Source organism: Lepidothrix coronata, unplaced genomic scaffold (genome assembly GCF_001604755.1).
Source record: "Lepidothrix coronata isolate B3197 unplaced genomic scaffold, Lepidothrix_coronata-1.0 Scaffold0, whole genome shotgun sequence".
Lineage (NCBI taxonomy): Eukaryota > Metazoa > Chordata > Aves > Passeriformes > Pipridae > Lepidothrix > Lepidothrix coronata.
In genome coordinates, this window is record NW_016690180.1 from 11542618 (window position 1) to 11560943 (window position 18326).

The 18326-nt window shown below is 38.5% G+C and overlaps 1 protein-coding gene across 4 annotated transcripts in view; it reads right to left on the bottom strand.

Moving 5' to 3' along the window:
- The window catches only part of CUNH4orf19 (chromosome unknown C4orf19 homolog), a 44010-nt gene that overhangs the window by 10870 nt on the left and 14814 nt on the right, over nucleotides 1-18326 (bottom strand). Inside the window, exons 2-4 of one of the 4 annotated variants that reach the window (XM_017828276.1) lie at nucleotides 13732-13781; nucleotides 11495-11585; nucleotides 8713-8767 (exon numbers count right to left, since the gene is read on the bottom strand). The gene's annotated coding sequence lies outside the window, so the exon portion shown is untranslated. Of the gene's footprint in view, nucleotides 1-8712; nucleotides 8768-9587; nucleotides 9758-11494; nucleotides 11586-13731; nucleotides 13782-18326 lie in introns of those variants that run through there. The other 3 variants (XR_001876954.1, XM_017828443.1, XM_017828356.1) reach the window with 3 other exon arrangements.

The following is an 18326-nucleotide window of genomic DNA, read 5'->3' on the forward strand; positions in this document are numbered from 1 at the left end:
GTCCAGCCCTAGTGAGATACCTGACTGTGCCATCCTGCTGACAAAATATGACCTGTGGATGGACTTTGAGTCACCCTGTGCTCCTTGCTATCTGTGCTGCTCTGCAAGAAAAGGGAATTCTGCAAGTGCTTTTTCTGGTGCGGCTTAGTTTACTCTCCTGTTTTGAGAGAGGCAGGGTCTATATTTGGGAATAAGAAGTGTCAGAGTGTCTGCCAGAAAGAGCCTTATGCTATCCTGCCGGCACAAGGTTATTGCCAAGGTTATTGTTGCTTGTCCTATTTTCATTTATTTCACAAAGCTGAGGAGCTGCACAGGTCTACAAGGCACTTTTATTCTCCACCGAGGCCTTATTTGCCCACTGAGCAGTTTGCATACATTTCTAGTACAGCTAACAGTGAAGATAAGAGAAGCTGACACAGAGGGACTCATGAAAAACTTATAAAACTTCTTCAGCCACTGCCTAACTAGCTGACTTATGGCAGTCAGCTTTGGATGTTTGATTCCCACTGCCACCCTCTGGTTTTTTTTCCCCTTTTCAAATTGGATCCCCTGTGTTTCACAGATAAATGTGATTGTTGCTTGGATGCAAATAATCCTTACACTATCATCAGTTGTTAACACTGATAATGTTGTTTTTTTTTTTTAATTCTTTGTTCTCTTTCTCCCTGGCCAGGCTGAATCAAGCACATGGATACATTGTTCAAGGCAGTGGCCTGACTCTGTGTTTTCTGGACTCAAGTGTCAAACTTCTGGGTGATATTACACACTGACACTGTGTACAGACAATGACTGGGAGGAATTTGATGTGTTCTGTATGCTATTCAAGGTATGATGGTTGAGGTTGGTTTTGTGTGTAGGGAATTAGGGATATAATTTAGGCTTCTTTCCAGTGAAGCCTAAACTAATCACTGAAACTGATTTAGACTTGTAGTTTTTTCAAGGGACAAAAGGGGTTTTAATCAGGGCAGGTATCAAAAACTGGAGGTTCTCAGTCATCAGAAGCATAGGAAATATGTAGAACTCACATATTTATGGCCTCATAAATTTTGATGCTTTGTATTCTGACATAGAGTAGTTCTTTCATTACCGGGGAACTAGGTCTGATATCACAAAATGGTTTTGCTTCATCAAGGTAATACATGGCAGAATAGCTGAATCCTTAAATGACAAAGGAATGTGACTAGTCATAGCACGGGGAGAAGCAAACCAAGTGACACTTAAATGGAATTGTTTCTAATTAGCTGAATCCCACACTTTTCAGGAGATTAAAGAGCAAAGTAATTAAAGATTCAGAGGGTTGGAGCACCTCTCCTCTGAAAACAGGCTAGGAAAGCTGGGGTAGTTCAGTCTGGAGAAGAGAAGGCTCTAGGGAGACCTTGTTGTGGTCTTCCATTACTTAAAGGGGGCTTATAAAAATGAAGGAGAACAACTTTTTACATGGGTAGATAGTGATAGGACAAGGGAAAATGGTTTTAAACTGAAAGAGGAGAAATTTATATGAGATGTTAGGAAGAAATTCTTTACCCAAGGGGTAGTGAGGCACAGGAACAGGTTGCCCAGAGAAGTTGTGGATACCCCATACCTGGAGGTGTTCAAGGCCAGGTTGGATGGGACCCTGAGCAACCTGGTCTAGTGGGTGCCATCCCTGCCCTTGGCAGGAGAGTGGGAACTAGGTGGTCTTTAAGGTCCCTTTCAACCCAAGCCTTTCTATGATTCTATGAATATCAAATACCCAAATAAACAAGCACTATGCTTGCCTGATAAACCATCAGTACAGCATCAGCTAATTACCAAACTATGACCTACTCACCACTCAGCCAGTGGGAGTATGTTATCATGATTTTAACTTCTATTTGCATGGTGTCATCTGAAAATGTATGCATGTAGTAAATGTTTATCCAGGAAATTTGCAATAGTAGGGGTTGACAAAAATGTGCAATTACTATGCTCTTTGTCCCAGAATCACAACATTAGTGTTCAGCACTAATTACCATGTACACGAAATAGTACTGTAATAGAATAAACTGTGTATTATATAGTTTCATTATTTATAACACCATCCAAGGAAGAGTGCAGTCTCCTAGCTGAGAGGTGTGTCTACTGTGCAGGGGTCAATTATACACTTTAATTGTGAGTGCATGCTGTGATATTTCTCAACAATGGGGAAGAGCATCCTGCCAGTGTGATGTCTGGCTACGATCTGATGAGAAACTCCTTTGGCAGTCAGGATGGTGAGAGTAGTGGAAATATCTGCTTACACTTGTATTCTCAAAGAGCTGAGAAAAGGTCAGATTTAATCTGCTCTGCTTATATTAGAAAAATAAGTGCTAATTATCTTACATATGTGTAGTTGTACTGTCAAGAAATTATACCAGTATAGTTGGCAATGGCAATACCTGCCAATTGTTACATGCCAGTGTAAATACTTCAGCTGGAATGGGGAGCTTCTGGATTGCTGCAAATGCAACATTAGAAACTGCTCCACTTCTTTACAGCTGCTCTCTCCCCATGCCATGAGGCATCTATCAATGTTTTTCTCCGATCTTGATGGGTTTTCTGCCTCTTCATTGCTCCTTCAGTTTATTGCTTTTTCATGCAGCTGTTTTGCACCAAACTAAGCTACAGCGCTGGGCAGGTCCCAAGGCAGGGAAGCTTGGATGTTGCCAGTGCAGCTTGAGCACCACACCTGCACTTGTTATTTGCAGGGGTGTTGGCAGAAGGGAAAGGTAATGAAAAGTAGATGCTATCAGTTTTACAAAAGGTGTTTTGTTTTGATTTGTGACTGTTGGTCTTTGCCTAAGCTGATCTTCCAAAAAATTTAATAATATGCATTGCTATGTTAAGTCCTGCTAACTCCTCTCAAAATGTCCTTCTGTCCAAGCCAATAAGGACAACCAGATCTTTCACTTATTTCTAGTGGCTTCCTGACAGTATTAGTTAATAAATGAAGTGCTGTGTTTTATTCTCATTATAGGTTCCTGTTTCTATTTCCATCCTGTCAGTTCTTTTTTTTATTTTTTAGAAGTCATTCTTTTACTGTTTCATTCACTGACTAATTTCTAATATCTCTGGTAGCTGTCGAATTTTTTCATGAACACCTATGAGAGAGTGAGGCCAAGCTTACATAGGAGTTGGACCTTTTTGTGAGGCCGTTATTAGTGCAGTAGAACGCCCTAGAGGGGACATGGGCTACAACCTGGAGGTGATCTGTACACATCCTTTTTTTCCTGTTATGCTTTTTGCAATTGATTTAAAATATTTATAAGATAATTAAAAGGAAATGCATTCTCTCTGACTGGTTCCTCATCACTCATAGCACTAAGGCACAGAACATTTTCCTATCCCCATTATTAGCCATACAAAATGATAGTTTTATTTTTAATGAGTAAGAGGAAGAGTGGGGCAAAGGGTAAAATTCTCACAGTCATTAGCCAGTTTGCATAAAGGAAAACCAAATATAGCTTGTAGCATAAAACACTAATTTTCTCTTCAGCCATGCTTGTTTTTTACATTTGATCTTCCCAAACTTACATCACTGTCTAGTGTTTAAGTTACTGAAACTTATATTTCCTTTCTCTTAAAATTGTTAATCTCATAAAATATAATAGCTTGTTTAATTGTGTGGCCTAAAACCCTGAATCCTGTATAGTCCCATACTGTGCAGAGGCAAACATAGAAATGTGCTCCTTCCTAAGGGATGTATGGTCTAAATATGTGACAAGGCAAAAACTGGATATGGGAAGCAGATGGTCATGTACATGTGAAAGAAGCAATCAGCAGAGAAACTATATTTCATTCAGTAATTGTGTTAGGCTAAGCCCAGGTGGGGATCTGTGTTTGGCAGCACAGCTCTGGCCTCAAAATAGTTATAGCCAATTTTTATGTAACAGAGGGACTGTACCTGAATTTATCTCTCTTGAGTGGTTAAAGTGTCTCTTTGTAATCTTGTGCAACTTTCCACTTTGGAGGAGGAATTCTTGGGTTCCAGGCCTTGCTCGGAAAAACCTTGGTTGTATCCAATGCCTTTTTAAAACATTTAACATAGAAACAAATCTAGAATCAGGGCCTGGAATAATGCTGCCATGGGTCTACAATTCACAAGGTTCCTCTGCTTACGCTTTGCCTGGACCAGCTCCTTTCCCAGTGGCAGGCTTCAGCAGCCTGTTTCAGAGCATGCCATCAAGGACGTGACTTTGATAGCTGTGAGGTATGGCTTTGAGACTGGGGTCAAACTGAACTGGGGACCCTCCTAATGAGGGAATTCTCTAACTCTTTGCATACTGTGTAAAATAATCACTGCCTTCTCGATGGTTTTGGCTTGATGTGGTTGCTGTGTTTTAGGTTGAACGTTGTTCTCTTAGTCTCTGTAAGATGTGATCTTAATGCACCTGCCAGTCTTTGAAGTCTTAGCAACACCCTGTGGATTCAGGCCACAGGAAATCTGTATAATCATACCTTAGGGCAAGGGGTTCAGAATCTCTCAGCAGACTTGCAGTTGAAGTGCCTTGTCCCTCCTGGCACAGGTACATATGGATATTTGATTATAAATTCTTGCTCTTAACTTGGACTCCGTATTCTATCATGTCTTTCATGTATGTAATATATATGTTGCAGTGAATCTTTCCAGGAGAAAAACTCAACTCATTTGCCCCATTTGTCGGTCTTGAAGGGATTCAGCAGAGGAAGTGGTTTGTCATTTTTATACCATAATCTTTCTGATAAACAAATAACATGTCAAGTTAGGTTGTAAAGCTGCATTTCTATATAAATATACCTCTCCTTAAGTGTTTATAAAGTTACCTCTCCTTAAGTGTCATACACAGATATGCAAAGATAAATAAAAAGAGTCTCAAACAGGGAATAAATGTATGACAGTATGTGGCAGTCCAAGCAGTTTTCTCTTCCTGTTGGTAATAATGTCTCATTATTTGCTCCCCAGTTTTTAAAACACAGCTACTGATGTCTTGGTTATGGATTTCAAAGGATCATTGCTCTTATGGCTTCCCAAGAGAATAGTAGGAAGATGTCATACAGAGAGATTGACTTGATTGCATGCGGCTGCTGGAAGAGAAGTGCATGGCAAGTGATGTATACCATAACTGTTCAAGTTAAATTTTTTATGTTTATTTTAAAATATGAGGTACTTTATAAAGATGTTGCAGCAAAAATAAAAGCTATACTTCGGAAATTCTGTTCCATGTTCACATTATGGTGGTATAGCTGTTGAAAGCTATTATTTGCTCCTAATTATTTCTGAAGTATTTGGATACTTCATAATACTCTGCTGTTTCCTGTCTTCTCATACGGTTCCTATTCTGTAAATATGCAAGAGGCTGCTTCCTAGCTCTTGCTAGAAATATCTGTACTTTGAGGTGTACTCAATGCCCGTCCGAGGTATTTTCCCTTGTCATATTAGCTGGAGGATCAGACCTAAGTTTGAACTGCTCTACCCTGCTTCTGTGATATTCTGTAATTTCAACCCTGTTCAGTGGCCTGGTCTGAGCATGCTGAAGACCACAAGCCTTTTACAGAGTCCATCCATATTCTGTGTGCCTACTTGAGAAACAATCATACACTGAAATCATGGAGACGTTTTGGGTTACTTAAAATAAAATCTTGTTGAGTCCCTCCACTGACTAATTTCTGCCTAGTTGTCTACTTCATGGGAAACACTGAGGTTTTTATATGCATGTCATTGTTCTTTATACATTCTTTTTTTCCTAGTGGCTGAAACATTTCTCCTGGCATAAAAAAATTCATACAATTCCAAATCTGGTGATTAATTTTTTTGTTTGTTTTGTTTCCCTCAGTAGGTCTATCAGACCTATCTTCAAAATATAAAGGAAATGAGAAAAACTAAAGGTCTGATGATAACTTTCTTACAGTTGCTTCTAGTTCTGTCTACAGGGATAGCTGAAGAAGTGAAATTTCAACTTTTGGATGAAAGATGAGGTACAAAGAAGGACCTAACTTTACAGGGCTCAAAAAATTTAGAATGCCAGAGTAGAGAGAAAGAGAGGACAAAAACATGATGCTTAATCCATAGATATATTAAAGTCTGGTAAATTTTGAGGACTGCATAAATCCAACAGTTGCTGAGAGGTCAAAGACATCTGTTAAATATAACAATATTTAAAGATGTTGCTCTCCCTGGTGAAAGATCATATTGAAATTTTAGCTGGATTTGAGGAAGGGCAAATGCTGAGGTAAGGAGGGTGCATTTGAAGAAAGCATCAATATGTCAGGGTCTGCAGTTATATTCAGTCCTTGACACGTTTGCTTTTGGCTATGTCCCGTTTTGGCTGTGTGTGAGATTCTGCTGAGCAAACTGATGAACTGGAGTGCCTTATGAGGCACAGCTGGGGGATCTCAATACCTACCTGTGACTTAAACATGAACTGGCACTAAACTCAGGCACTGAGCTGAAGACTGGGATATTGCTGGTCACTCAGATCACTGATTTGAACTGGTATCATGGTCCCTAAGATCCTATAGCAATGCAGGATCCACATGACAATGTGAATACAAAACAAATTGTCTCCTGGCCATGATGTGGCCTTAGTTTCCTGCACCCTCACCAGAGGTGACTGGGAGAATGTAAATAAGGACAGAATCTGCCTTTCAGAATATTTATTACTCTGGGGCTGAATGAGCCAGAAACTGCAGTTTGATTTTCTTTGCAGTACTGACAGGAAAGCAAACAAATCTTTTTACTTGAATTTTTATGTCAGCATAACTGGCTGTGGAGCTAGCTGCTTGTTTCCTGTCTTCTGGCCCAGAAGTCACTTTTCCTTAGATCTCCATTTGCAGAATCAGCTGAAGAGTATAAGCCTGCTTAAATATAGAAATATGTTCTAGATGTGGATTGTTTCTCAACTGAATATATATATATATATATAAAAGGGCTATCTTTTGTTGCCTCCTGAAAAATGTCTTTTTTATTGTATTAGTTTTATGGATGGTGGTATCAATGAGAAATTCTACTTGGGACATTTGGAAAATGGAAAATATCAGACAGTGAGCATGAAGGCTACAGCATACTGTCATAAGATTTAGTTTGTGAGAAAAACTTGGCAAGCCAGACTGCTTCCCAGGTATTTTATTTGTTTCTACCATGCACATTGTTGTACAGTTGCACAGCAGCACACTGTATACTATGAAATCTAGGTCTTTGTTGATCCATCTGCTGGAAGCTGTTGCTTCTTGTATTTGCCTGTGAGTTCTGTGCAGAAACAATTTATTGGCCTTCTGCAGCAATTTGGGGCTAAAGACATTTAAAATATATTGTTGAAAGACTGAATCTTTAGGTAATCTGGGAAACACCTGGTGAACAGAGGAAGATGGAAGAGGAGAGAAGGTGGAAATCTCATATGTTTTAGATATGATAAAATTTTTGTAAGTTAAAATAAGAAAATAAAACTTAGGAAAACAACAATGAAGTCTGATCAAGGTAACTTCTGTAATTCTGGCATTCTAGCTTATTGAAAACTCTTGGTTGCACATCAGTTCTATGAAAAGGTTCAGTACTTCCTTGGTGTTTTTTGTTTTGGTTTGGTTTGAATTTTTTTGTTTGTTTGGTTTGGTTTTTCTGGGTTTTTTTGTTTGAGTTTTTTTTTTTTTTACCCTGTTGAGTCTTCGGAAGTGGGCATGAAGAGACACTGCTGGAGTTTAGCAGGCCTTTATCCTTTAAGTATGCCATACACTTTTACTTAAGGGAACAATATTCTGAAAGTAAACTTGGATGTCTATGAAGATTGCTTCAAATATAGGTATTGGAGTTTTTTGTGTATAGGCCTTTAGGAAGGATTGAGGCCAGACAGGATATGTGATCTCAGTTCTGGTATTCAATTGTAGCTTAGTGTCCCCAAAAATCATTTTGCCCTGAATATTTCAAATGCTTCTGGTTTGTTTATATCATCCGAAATATTGCCAGTGGCAGATATTGTGGTGTTGTTGTACTGCTCAGAACATCAGCCTCTCTTAATACAAAGAAAATTGGATAAAGCCAAAAGCAATTTGTATGAGTCAATGATTCTCTTCTGAAAAAAAAAAAGTTAAAAAAACCCAAGCAAAAGCTGTATTCTCCCCCCCTCCCCAAACCAAACCAAAACAAAAAAAGCCCCAAAAACCAACAAATGGATTAAGGAGATTTTTAAACATTATCAGGATATTGTGCTTTTGTGTTAGACCATTTCATGTAATAACATGCAGCTTTTTGTAAGGAAACTGTCGGAAGTCAGGGTGCTCTCCCTCTCCAACCAAATTAACCCTTACGTTTTTGTTTTCCAATTAGTTCTTTTGCCAAATCCTCCTCTTTCTTTCCCCCACTTGACTTAACTTTTCTTCCCATACCATTTGCCTACATTTCCACATTTTCTCCTGCCATTTTTCACCTCTGTTAACTGATTTAGATTGATTCAACTTATTCCTGTATTTCTTCTGTACAGTGTCTTTTTCTAAACTTCATAGTGGAAACTGGCAAATTTACTGCATCAGGAAGCTTAGGGTTTGGAAAGAAACATAGTTCAGAACCTGTTTTCTCACCAGTGCTTGCAGCAGCAGAGCACTGTCATTAGAAACTATTGTGGAGTACTACAGAGAGAAAAATAACCCAGAGGTGTTTTATGTTGTGGAATGCTGAAGTTACAATAGTGGATGTCCAGAAAGTTTTAAACCTACACAAGGAGAATAAAAAAAAAACAATAATCCTACCTTTCAGATTGTACTCCATCGACTTCTTGAAAGATTTGTTTTAAATGTCTTGATCCTGCAATAGTAAAACACTTTGCAAGTGGTTTCTTTATGGGCATGCACAAGTAAGAGGGGTACTCTGACGTATAGACTGTCTACTGCAAATAGTGTGGAAATATAACAGCCTCCTCTTGGTACCATTGTGAATTTTAAATTTTAGACAGTGATAAAACAAATCACTTGAGTAGTATGCTCATCCCCTTGAGCTGAATTGGAATGCTAACCTGCTTAAAGTGAGCATGAGCTTTGCTACAGTGGATTAGGACTCGTGAAGTGTTTAAACAGCAACAGTAAAATTAGAAAACTTTCAAATATGCAGTATTATGGGATTTTTGGTTTTCTGGGAGTCAGGATATTTATAGTATCAATTAAAACTACTGTGTGCTTGTCAGAACTTCACCCTTCAGATTTTCACAAATTTTGAAACTTAAGAAATGCCTTTGGCATTGCAGTAATATTCTAGGTTTTGGTAAAGTTGTTGTTCTTTCAGATATGTGCTCTAGAGTAAATGGAAAATTCAGCAAAATGTTTTCTACTAAGAATTTATAAAAAGACGAATAAATTAATGAGATAATTGTAGCTTTAGAGTGTAACAGTACAGTTGCTTTTTCTTTAAAAATGTAAATATTTTCTTTATTTCTTGTAGTGAGCAGGATACACCCACATGGATCTGCGTGTGCAGGCAAACCTATAATGACTGTTAATCACCAAGTCAAGCTCATTTCTGTGTAATGGGCAATGTATTTTTCTGTGGATTTTGGAATTTGGGCCATGTTCTTTCTTTTTGGCATCTTTCTGCTTTAGTGGTAACTTGAAAAATCTCAGTGCAATTTACATTACAAACCAGAAATCCAGGGTTGCTTGCATCATTTGTGAAATCTGCAAGTCTTTTCTTGTAAGAGAGGGAGATTCTTACTGGCCTTGAGATCCCTTTCAACAGAACACTCTTCCTAGGATCTGAGCCAAGGTAGTTCACTCCTGAATTCAGCATCCATAGTTAATGGGGCTGGGGAGGGATAGTACAAGCAACAGTCATTGCTGCTGCTGCTCTTTTTGCATACATATTCTGTGCAGTTATACTTCTCAGAATGTATAGGTAAATTGCAAACTTCATATAAAATTTCAGTAGCTAGCCTCCAGGTTTGAAAGTAGCTCTGGCTGTGTAGTTTCATGATTTCTGCTTGCCTACAAATTCAAGAAGGCAACACTGCATAGTGTCTGATCCATAGGTGATATTTAGAAGATTTTCTGTTAATAGCCTGAAAGACTGAAAACTAAATGCAAATATAAGCAGCCCAGATATCTGATGTGACTCATTGCTAAGGAGAACCTGGGATTCACTCAACCTTGATTCACTGCATTGCTCTGTTGCCCTACAAGAAGTCACTTTACTTGCCTTGTATGTCACCATTTTGTATCCTTCTCTGTTTGTGCTGCACTTTGGAGATTTACAGCCCTGTTCAATCTTACTATACTGTTGCAAATGGCTGAGAATATTTCTGTGCATCTGTTAAAGGTGACATCAGTACTGTAGGTGGAGTAAATAATAAAGCTTATGAAGAATGAGTCATGGTGTGTTCCTGTTTTTATGCAACCTTTTACTGAGGGCATTTTAAATCTTTTTTTACATTAATTCTATTTTTTAAACATAGCTGTCATTATTAATTACCAAGTAGATTCCTCCTTTTAATTTTTGCTCTAATTAATCTTACTTGCAGTGTAATTCTGTCTCAATGGCCTTACTTGTTTTGTGTAAGCTGTGGTCTGAAAATTTGTGCATACAATGAAAGGAAAATGAAAATGAAAGGAAATGGCCCCATGTTGAAAGGATGCAGACTTTATTTAACAAATTCAAAAGAACCTCTTTAACTAAACCTTAAAGTGCATTCTTAACTGCTGTGCATTCCTTTTGTCTGTTTAACAAATTTTGAAGCTGTAGGTTAGCTATAGGGTTAATTAATAGTTGGGGTTTGTTTATTTTCAATCTTCTATGAAATTCCTATGATTCCCTGGAAATTTAAAATGGAAATGCCAAAAAGGAGAGCTGATGGAAATCACAGCTGTTGGTAAGTTGTCAGTATATCCATTATATCATGTCAAATGATAACTGGTTTCACTGTCGACTTCTGATGCGTGTAATTGGCTTTTGACCCAAAAGTAGAGTGTGCAGGTTTTTTTCTTTAAGGAAAAAGGAGCTAATCAATTAGCAAACCTCTTTGCTTATAATGTTAAAATGAGTGCTGAAAACTCAGTCTCAAGTGCTGTATATTTAACAGAAGAATAAGTGTAGAAGCTGGAATTGAACCAATAGTTAATTTTCTCAGTGTCAAATACAATTAGGCATAAAGCATTCTATATTTGTACTTAAACTCAAGTTAAAAATATCCTTTTTTTTTTCATTGTATTTGGAGCTTTTTCCTCTTCTGCTTGGTGATAGTTTGGAATGTGGTTGTTAATCCTGCAAATTACATTCAGATGTCTTAATGAAATACTCTTTTTACCATCATCTTTGCTTAACAACGTCCCTTTTGAGATATTCTGAGAAACCTAATACTTGTCTGGTGTGTAAAACAGTGTTTGTAAATCAAGATGTGTTGCCATATCCTGCTCTCTTTTGTTGTTTAATACTTTTTATGTTGCTGTGTTTGAGACAGAAACATGAAGCCTTATATCCAGTCACTCCAACTTATTGCACAACGCAACTACCAGTGACCTGAGACCCAGTCTTTGGAATATGGCTTACCATGGTGGTGTAGATTGTTAAAGCGAGTGACTAGTATCTACATGGTTGTCATAGATCCAAGCAGCAAGTAGTTTTCCCATTCCAAAATAACCTGGAATTTAAACAAAATCATAAGGCTCTCAGAAGTTCATATTTTCATTTTCCATTTAATTTAGTTGCTGAAAAACATGCTATCTCAGTCATACAGTCAAAATCAAAATGCCTTAAACCCGCTTTGGCATAGACCATAGGTACACTTCAGACCCTGGGTGTGTTTTGTGCTGGACAAAATCAGGTTGATTCTGGCACTGAACAATTGTTTCCCTATTTACCTTCTCGTGCTGGTGTTGAATCTCTTTGTAGATTTTTGGTTTTAAAAGTTGTGTCCTCCAGTGGAAGTGTGCATGGGGTGTTGCATTTTCTGACAGGCTGGAGAGTTGCCACTGATCCATCCACTAATGCCACTGATCCATTAGAAGCTCCCACCCTGAAACTTTCAAGCACCACACACAGCCCCTCTTTATATAGTGTGCGAAGTTGACCAGCACTTTTCATAAGAAAAGTTTCCCTCCCCCTAAGGATCAAAGAGAACTAACATATTTTACTCAAACAATATAGAGTTTAACTCTTCCTTTCCAGAAATCATAACTTGGACTTCAAAGCTGAGCTGAAGATCAGTTGGTTGTAGACACTACTTGCTTTCCTTCGTTGATAAAAAATGTTAGAATTCTATGGTAGAGTTTCAGAAAGTTCTTAGCTATCAAGAGTGGTTTCAATTTATGCCCTGAGGTTTGCATTCCCCTCACAGTTTCCTCCTCTTCTCTAATAGCCTTGGCCCTTGTGCTTTTGTGGTACTGCCCAAATATTTTCTCTGCTGCAAACTGTCGTCCAATAGCTTTTCCTTTTGAGTCTTTAGGATCAGTTCAGCTCTTCATTACAATCTTTCAGTGGAACAAACCTCTGATTTCCATGCGTTCTTTGCAATTCTGCCCATGTGTTTCTCTATAATTGTTTACAGATGGTTGTATTAATGTGCTCTCAATGCATTTTGATGGTAAAACTGTGACTGACCTTGCTAGAAGTGGACTCAAAGTCTTTAAGATTCTGTTGTAAGTTCAAGAAATGGAGCAGTTTTGTGAAATCAAAGCTAAATTTGAAAATCCTAAATTGTTTGTATGAATGCTTAGAGTGAAGAAATAATCTTTCCACTGTAAAACTGCACACTTCTCTGCTGGACTCCAAAGGGGTGGGGAAAAGTAAACGTGGGTAATGACAGTTGTCTTGGTTCACTGAGGTAATTGAGGGGGAAGAGAAACAAATAGTCCATTTTCTTTACAAAACGTACCTAGGAAATATAATCATGTTGAGGTGAGTTACTCTGTCAATCTTTCATGAATTTAAAAAGTTTTTATATATCAGAATGCTAGCTCTTGAATTCTGAAATCTGTAACTGAAAAGGCACAGGGTTGTTTTTTGAGTGGTTAAAACAAGCTGACAAAAGGAGAGGTCTTGATCCACAGCTGAAAATAGGTTGTCTGGAAGAGCTGTGTTGTCTTGCCAGTTGTACAAGAGATTTCTGGAGAATTACCCTCTTTCCATTAGCTGAGGCACCTTAGGATAGTGTTGTCTGTTTAGTTGATCCTGCAGTCCATTATCATGTGTCCATTCATGTCTAGATAGAGGTTCTTAGTTGTAGTCATGTCTTAGTGAGGCCCCTTTGGGTCACTGACAGCAAGAGATAATTTTATGTTCTGTTTGTTCCACCACTCTTGTAGACCATGCTGGCTACTTTCTATTTATTCCTGGCAACTACTGATAATGAGCTGTTTTAGATGGTATATCCTTGTTCATAGCAGGCTTTCTGGTGCCTGGACTATGAATCACAACAAAATAAATTTGCCTTGTTTTACAAGGTGTTGTACAGAATCATAAAATAATTGATTGAAAGGCAGTTCCAGAGTTCATCTGTCCCAGCCTTCCACTCTGTCAATATAGGGTCTATAAGCGTGGCATGAAACACAGAACACCCAGGTTTAGCTCGTTAATGCATGGGAAGCTTCGATCTTTGTAGGCAGTGTCAGCAGCAGCAGCATGTGGCTCTGCTGGGCAGGTGATGCAGTGTCAATATAATCTGTCTATGTTCATATAGTTCTTTACTAGTAAAAATCTCCCAGAAGCAGAGGGTGAAAGTTCAGTATCCAAAATTTTCCACTTCTGTAACAGTTTCCTGTTCCTAGTTTGGGTGTTAAATGTCTTACCTCCGGATTTCAGCCCCAAATGTTAGCAATCTGTCTCCTGTTTAAAGAACCTAGAAGAAATAAAAAACACACTGGTGTGTTGCTGATATTTTGCATATATTTGCTTTGGCAATATAGAGGCATTGATATGCCCTCTAGCAGAAGATATTTGTGGCAATTTCCCTGAAACTCTTGTTAAAAAGAGATTTTTTTTTTTTTTTTGTTGCAGCAAATAACACTGTTCTGCAGGCAACTTTCCGTCATTTTAGAATTTTTGTTGTTGGGACAAGCAAAATAATTATGAGATAAGAAATGTCTTATAATCGGGACCTTTTGCAGCTTCATCCCTTGCTTGGGCACAGGGATGTTCTGGTACACAATTTCTGTAGACACTATTCAGCCAGCACTGAGAAACCCTGACAGACAGTACTCTGCATGGAGCAGCTCTTTTTCTTTGTAGAAATTGTGGTTGTGCAGCCTTTTGTATGATCAGAATCTGAGAAATCAACCTATCCAGATGCTTAAAAATTAATTAAGGAGAGAGAGTGAGCAAAACCAGCTCCTAGTTCCTGCAGCAGTCAGTGCCCATAAATCAGCTCTGTTTTTCCTTTTGAAGCAGGACAAGAGCATGAATTTAATTAATGGGTTTGACTTGCACTGGAAACACACAGTAGAGAAATCACCATACCCACACCTTTGACAGATGCTGTAAACATACAAATGTTATTGTGTATTTACTCATGAATTGTTTCCAGCGTCATTCTGCTAGATACAGTTGAATGCCCTGGGCAGGTGGCAATCCAATGACTGCAACAAATCCTTGTTCTTTGGACACCCAGATCAGAGACTCAAAGGAGCAGCAGGTTAGTTCCTGTTTTCTTGGTTCCACCCGACTTCTGCTTAACAAAGGCATTAGTAATGACTGCTACAGAAAACTCTAGGTGAAAACAAAAAAGTTGTCTGTTTTCCATTATTGGGAATTTAATTATAACATGAAAAAAAAATCAAATAGGTTTATTCTGCCACTCTGGTTAAAAAAAGGGGGGGAGGAGAGAGCTTATTCTTTTTATAACTGTCTCTGCAATGGATCATCAGGAATGTCTCTGTATTGTTTGATTTTTATTGTATTTTTAGTTCTACCCTGTTAAGTGTAAAGAGACATAGAAACTGTCAGGCTGGATCAGACCCCAGTTCAGTGCTGTAGTCAGCATCAGATACCTCAGAAAACACTGTGCAAACAGCCCTGATATTATGGGGAGCTAGTATTATATAACTTTTACATCACATCTATCATGGCTTTAAGTCTCTTGTGTCTGAAGACTTACATTCTCCTAAAACTGTTAGCTTTTTAAAACTGAAATTTGATTTTGTCACATTCACTATTGTGATGCTGGGTGTTTGGGTTATTTCTGTAGAAACTCATTACACTCTTTCCCTTGGTAACAAATTTATAGATGGCAATTAGACAGACTTGTTATGCTGGAGGAAGAATTTTGTTTGCTCCATTCTGAGATAGTCCCTTTTTTGAGCTGATTGTGTGTTCCCCCATATTTATGTTGTTATATAACAAGATGGCTACACTTTCCCTTTAGTCTACAATGCAGTGTAGGATTTCACTGTCTAGACAGCTAGAGGACTTAAAAAATGTGTACTGAGAAATGTGTATTTATTTATTTATTCATTTATTTATTTTAATAAGAAAGACTGGGAGCATTATTTGAGCTCTTCTATATAGATGGGACTTTTTGGTTAGTGTGGATGTCTGAGATGTGAAGTTAATTTCTAAGAAAGTAGGAAAATAGTGGTGCTTTATTGAAATACTGACAAAATGGTTTAATGTTGCTTTATATGCCCTGTGTTGCCTACTGATGTGAGAGCATTCTGAAAACTTTAGATGCAGAATGGCATCCATGCTCCTATGATTGCTTGAACCATGTGATATTGTACTAGCAGTATGAGCTCTACCTATTTTGTTGGTTTTGTTGCTGCTTAGAGTTTAAGGACAGGACCTATCTGGAGATTCAAGGAAAATAGAGCCTCTAAATTTCAGAACAACATTACCAGACTGGTGGTGAATGCAGTTATGAATACTTATCTGGAACTTAAGATTCAGAATGAGTATTGAAATGTGCAAGCCACTGCACATTTTATTCAGGCAAAATTCTCAGGCTTCTCTTCCTTTCCCTATGATGCTCATACCCTGACAAGATCCATGATCCTTGTTTTTTAAAAAGTCATGCCAAAACAAAAATATCCATAACAAATTTAAGTCAGAAAATGCTCTTTTCTATGTTTTAGTGTTTAACACACTCATAGCTACATTGGCCAGATGCTGACATTGGTAATTCTGGGAAATATTCACAAAGAACGCCAGACACCAGGCGACTCATCTTTGTGTTCGTTATAAGAGAACATTTTTTTATTGAACTGTAGAATAAATATTTTACCTTTCTCATCTATATATAACATCTTTAATCAAAGCCTTAGATAATTTCTTAAATTATTATTAACGCTATACCTGACAGCATTTTATTATGTAAAAAGGTCATCAATCTGATTTCATCAGCACAACTTTGTGTAAAGGCCATTTTGCACGCTCTGGGGTCTTATGTAGGGATAAGTAAATCATCATCCCATCCCCAGCTGTTGGCCTCATTTCTGGGTAAGGCCATTCCATAAGGACTATAGAAGATGCTACGTTTTCTTTACTCCTTTTTACCACGATTTGCAGCACATATTAGTGTGAACTGAAATTTAGCCTTCATTGCTGCATGTTCTACCGTATCTTCTCCATGGCAGTGGGCCTTCCTCCGAGGGGAAGAAACTTGCATGATCCTTAAGCTTGGTAAAAGGTGGACTGTAAATGACTTGTACTTCAGTGTTAAACTTGGCTCTGTGTTGTTTTATTATTTGATTGCTGAAGCATCTGACAAATTAAGGGCAAGGCCTTGTCTGCAAGTCATACCCTGACTTTAGCTGTTTGACCTGTCTCTGCATTGTGTCAGGAGCTTCATGGGGGTGCACTGGGGCAAAGGCTTGTTTTCAGCTTTTGTGCTGTATGGGAAACACTGAGGCTCAGTGCCTGAACCATGTGATGCCATGGTGTCACTGGGCAGTAAGAGGTGACTTGCAACTGGGCAGAGCCAAGGATGTGCTGTAAAGCCTGACCTCATGCTGTTCTTCTGCTGCTCAGGCTCAGAGGAGACCTCATCAGTTTCTACAACTCCCTGAAAGGAGGTTGTAGCCAGGTGGGGGTTGGTCTCTTTTCCCAGGCAGCTATCAGTAGGACAAGAGGGCATGGTCTTAAGTTCTGCCAGGGGAGGTTTAGGTTGGATATTAGGAAGAAATTCTTTACAGAGAGGGTAATCAGACATTGGAATGGGCTGCCCAGGGAAGTGGTAGATTCTCCGTCCCTGGAGGTTTTTAAGATGAGACTGGATGTGGCACTTAGTGCCATGGCCTAGTAACCACAGCAGTGTTGGATCAAGGGTTGGACTTGATGATCTCAGAGGTTCCTTCCAACCTGGCTGATTCTATGATTCTGCTCCCTGCAGGCCCTATCTGCAGACCTGCTGTGGATCTTTTCCTTGCTTGCCCTTACTGGGGAGCTTGTGTTTCTCTGTTCATACAACATCTATTTTTTGGTGGAGGGGAAGGGGAGATGAGCGTGCTGCAGGTGTTTCTCTGCTCTTTCCAGTATGTTTTTCATTAAAACTGTCTGCTGTGGCATGTACTACCTGATGCAAATATATCCATGTGATTAGCTAGTCTTGCCAGCTTTTATCTGGGTTGCAGCTATCTTCCTTAGGACCTGTCTCTGTAAGTATTCTGAGGCACCCAGGCATCTCCCAGTCTCTGACTATTTTCAGGCAGTGGTGACAAAGCAACATCAAATTTAGCTACAAAACACAGGATGGTTTCTGAAGTGTAATTCACTGTCATAAGCTCCTAAGCTTTTGTTGGCAAAAGGCCACGGGGAACCACCTGTAGAAATACAATCTCCCTCTATTCGTGTGTTTGAGGATGTGTAAATGGATGACATTAAATCATGGGTTATAATTTAGACAGTGAGAAATTTGCAGACTGATTCTGTAAGTTGAAAAATCCCTTGAGGAAACACATTACGTCCATAATCCTGTCAGTCAGATTGGAGAGTTAGTCAAAAACTAATTTAGGTAAATGGCTTAATAGTAAAGATTGTGCTAATAAAGGTAAGAAATTTATTTTGCTGAAGGCTACAAAAATTGTGGAACTTTGAAGAATGGTATTTCTTTTCCAGAAGATGTAGTAGAAAAATGTTCTGAGCTATGATGAGTTGAACATGATGCTTCTATTGCAACATTAGAAATAATTGAAATTACATAAATTTGTGGTTGAAAGAATCCCAATGTTCTTAGCATTAGGTTATATATTTGGATAACATATGCAGCCTTTAGGGCTCAAATTTCAGAGTGGGACTTGTTCATCATAGTTTGTAATTGTGTGAATATTACATTGACACAAATGAATGAACCAATGAGGAACAGAAGTGAAGTGCTTTGGATGTCATTTTGAATACTCAGTGGTAGCAAACACAGACTTGGGAGCAGGTTTTCCTCATCACTTTTGTTATATGC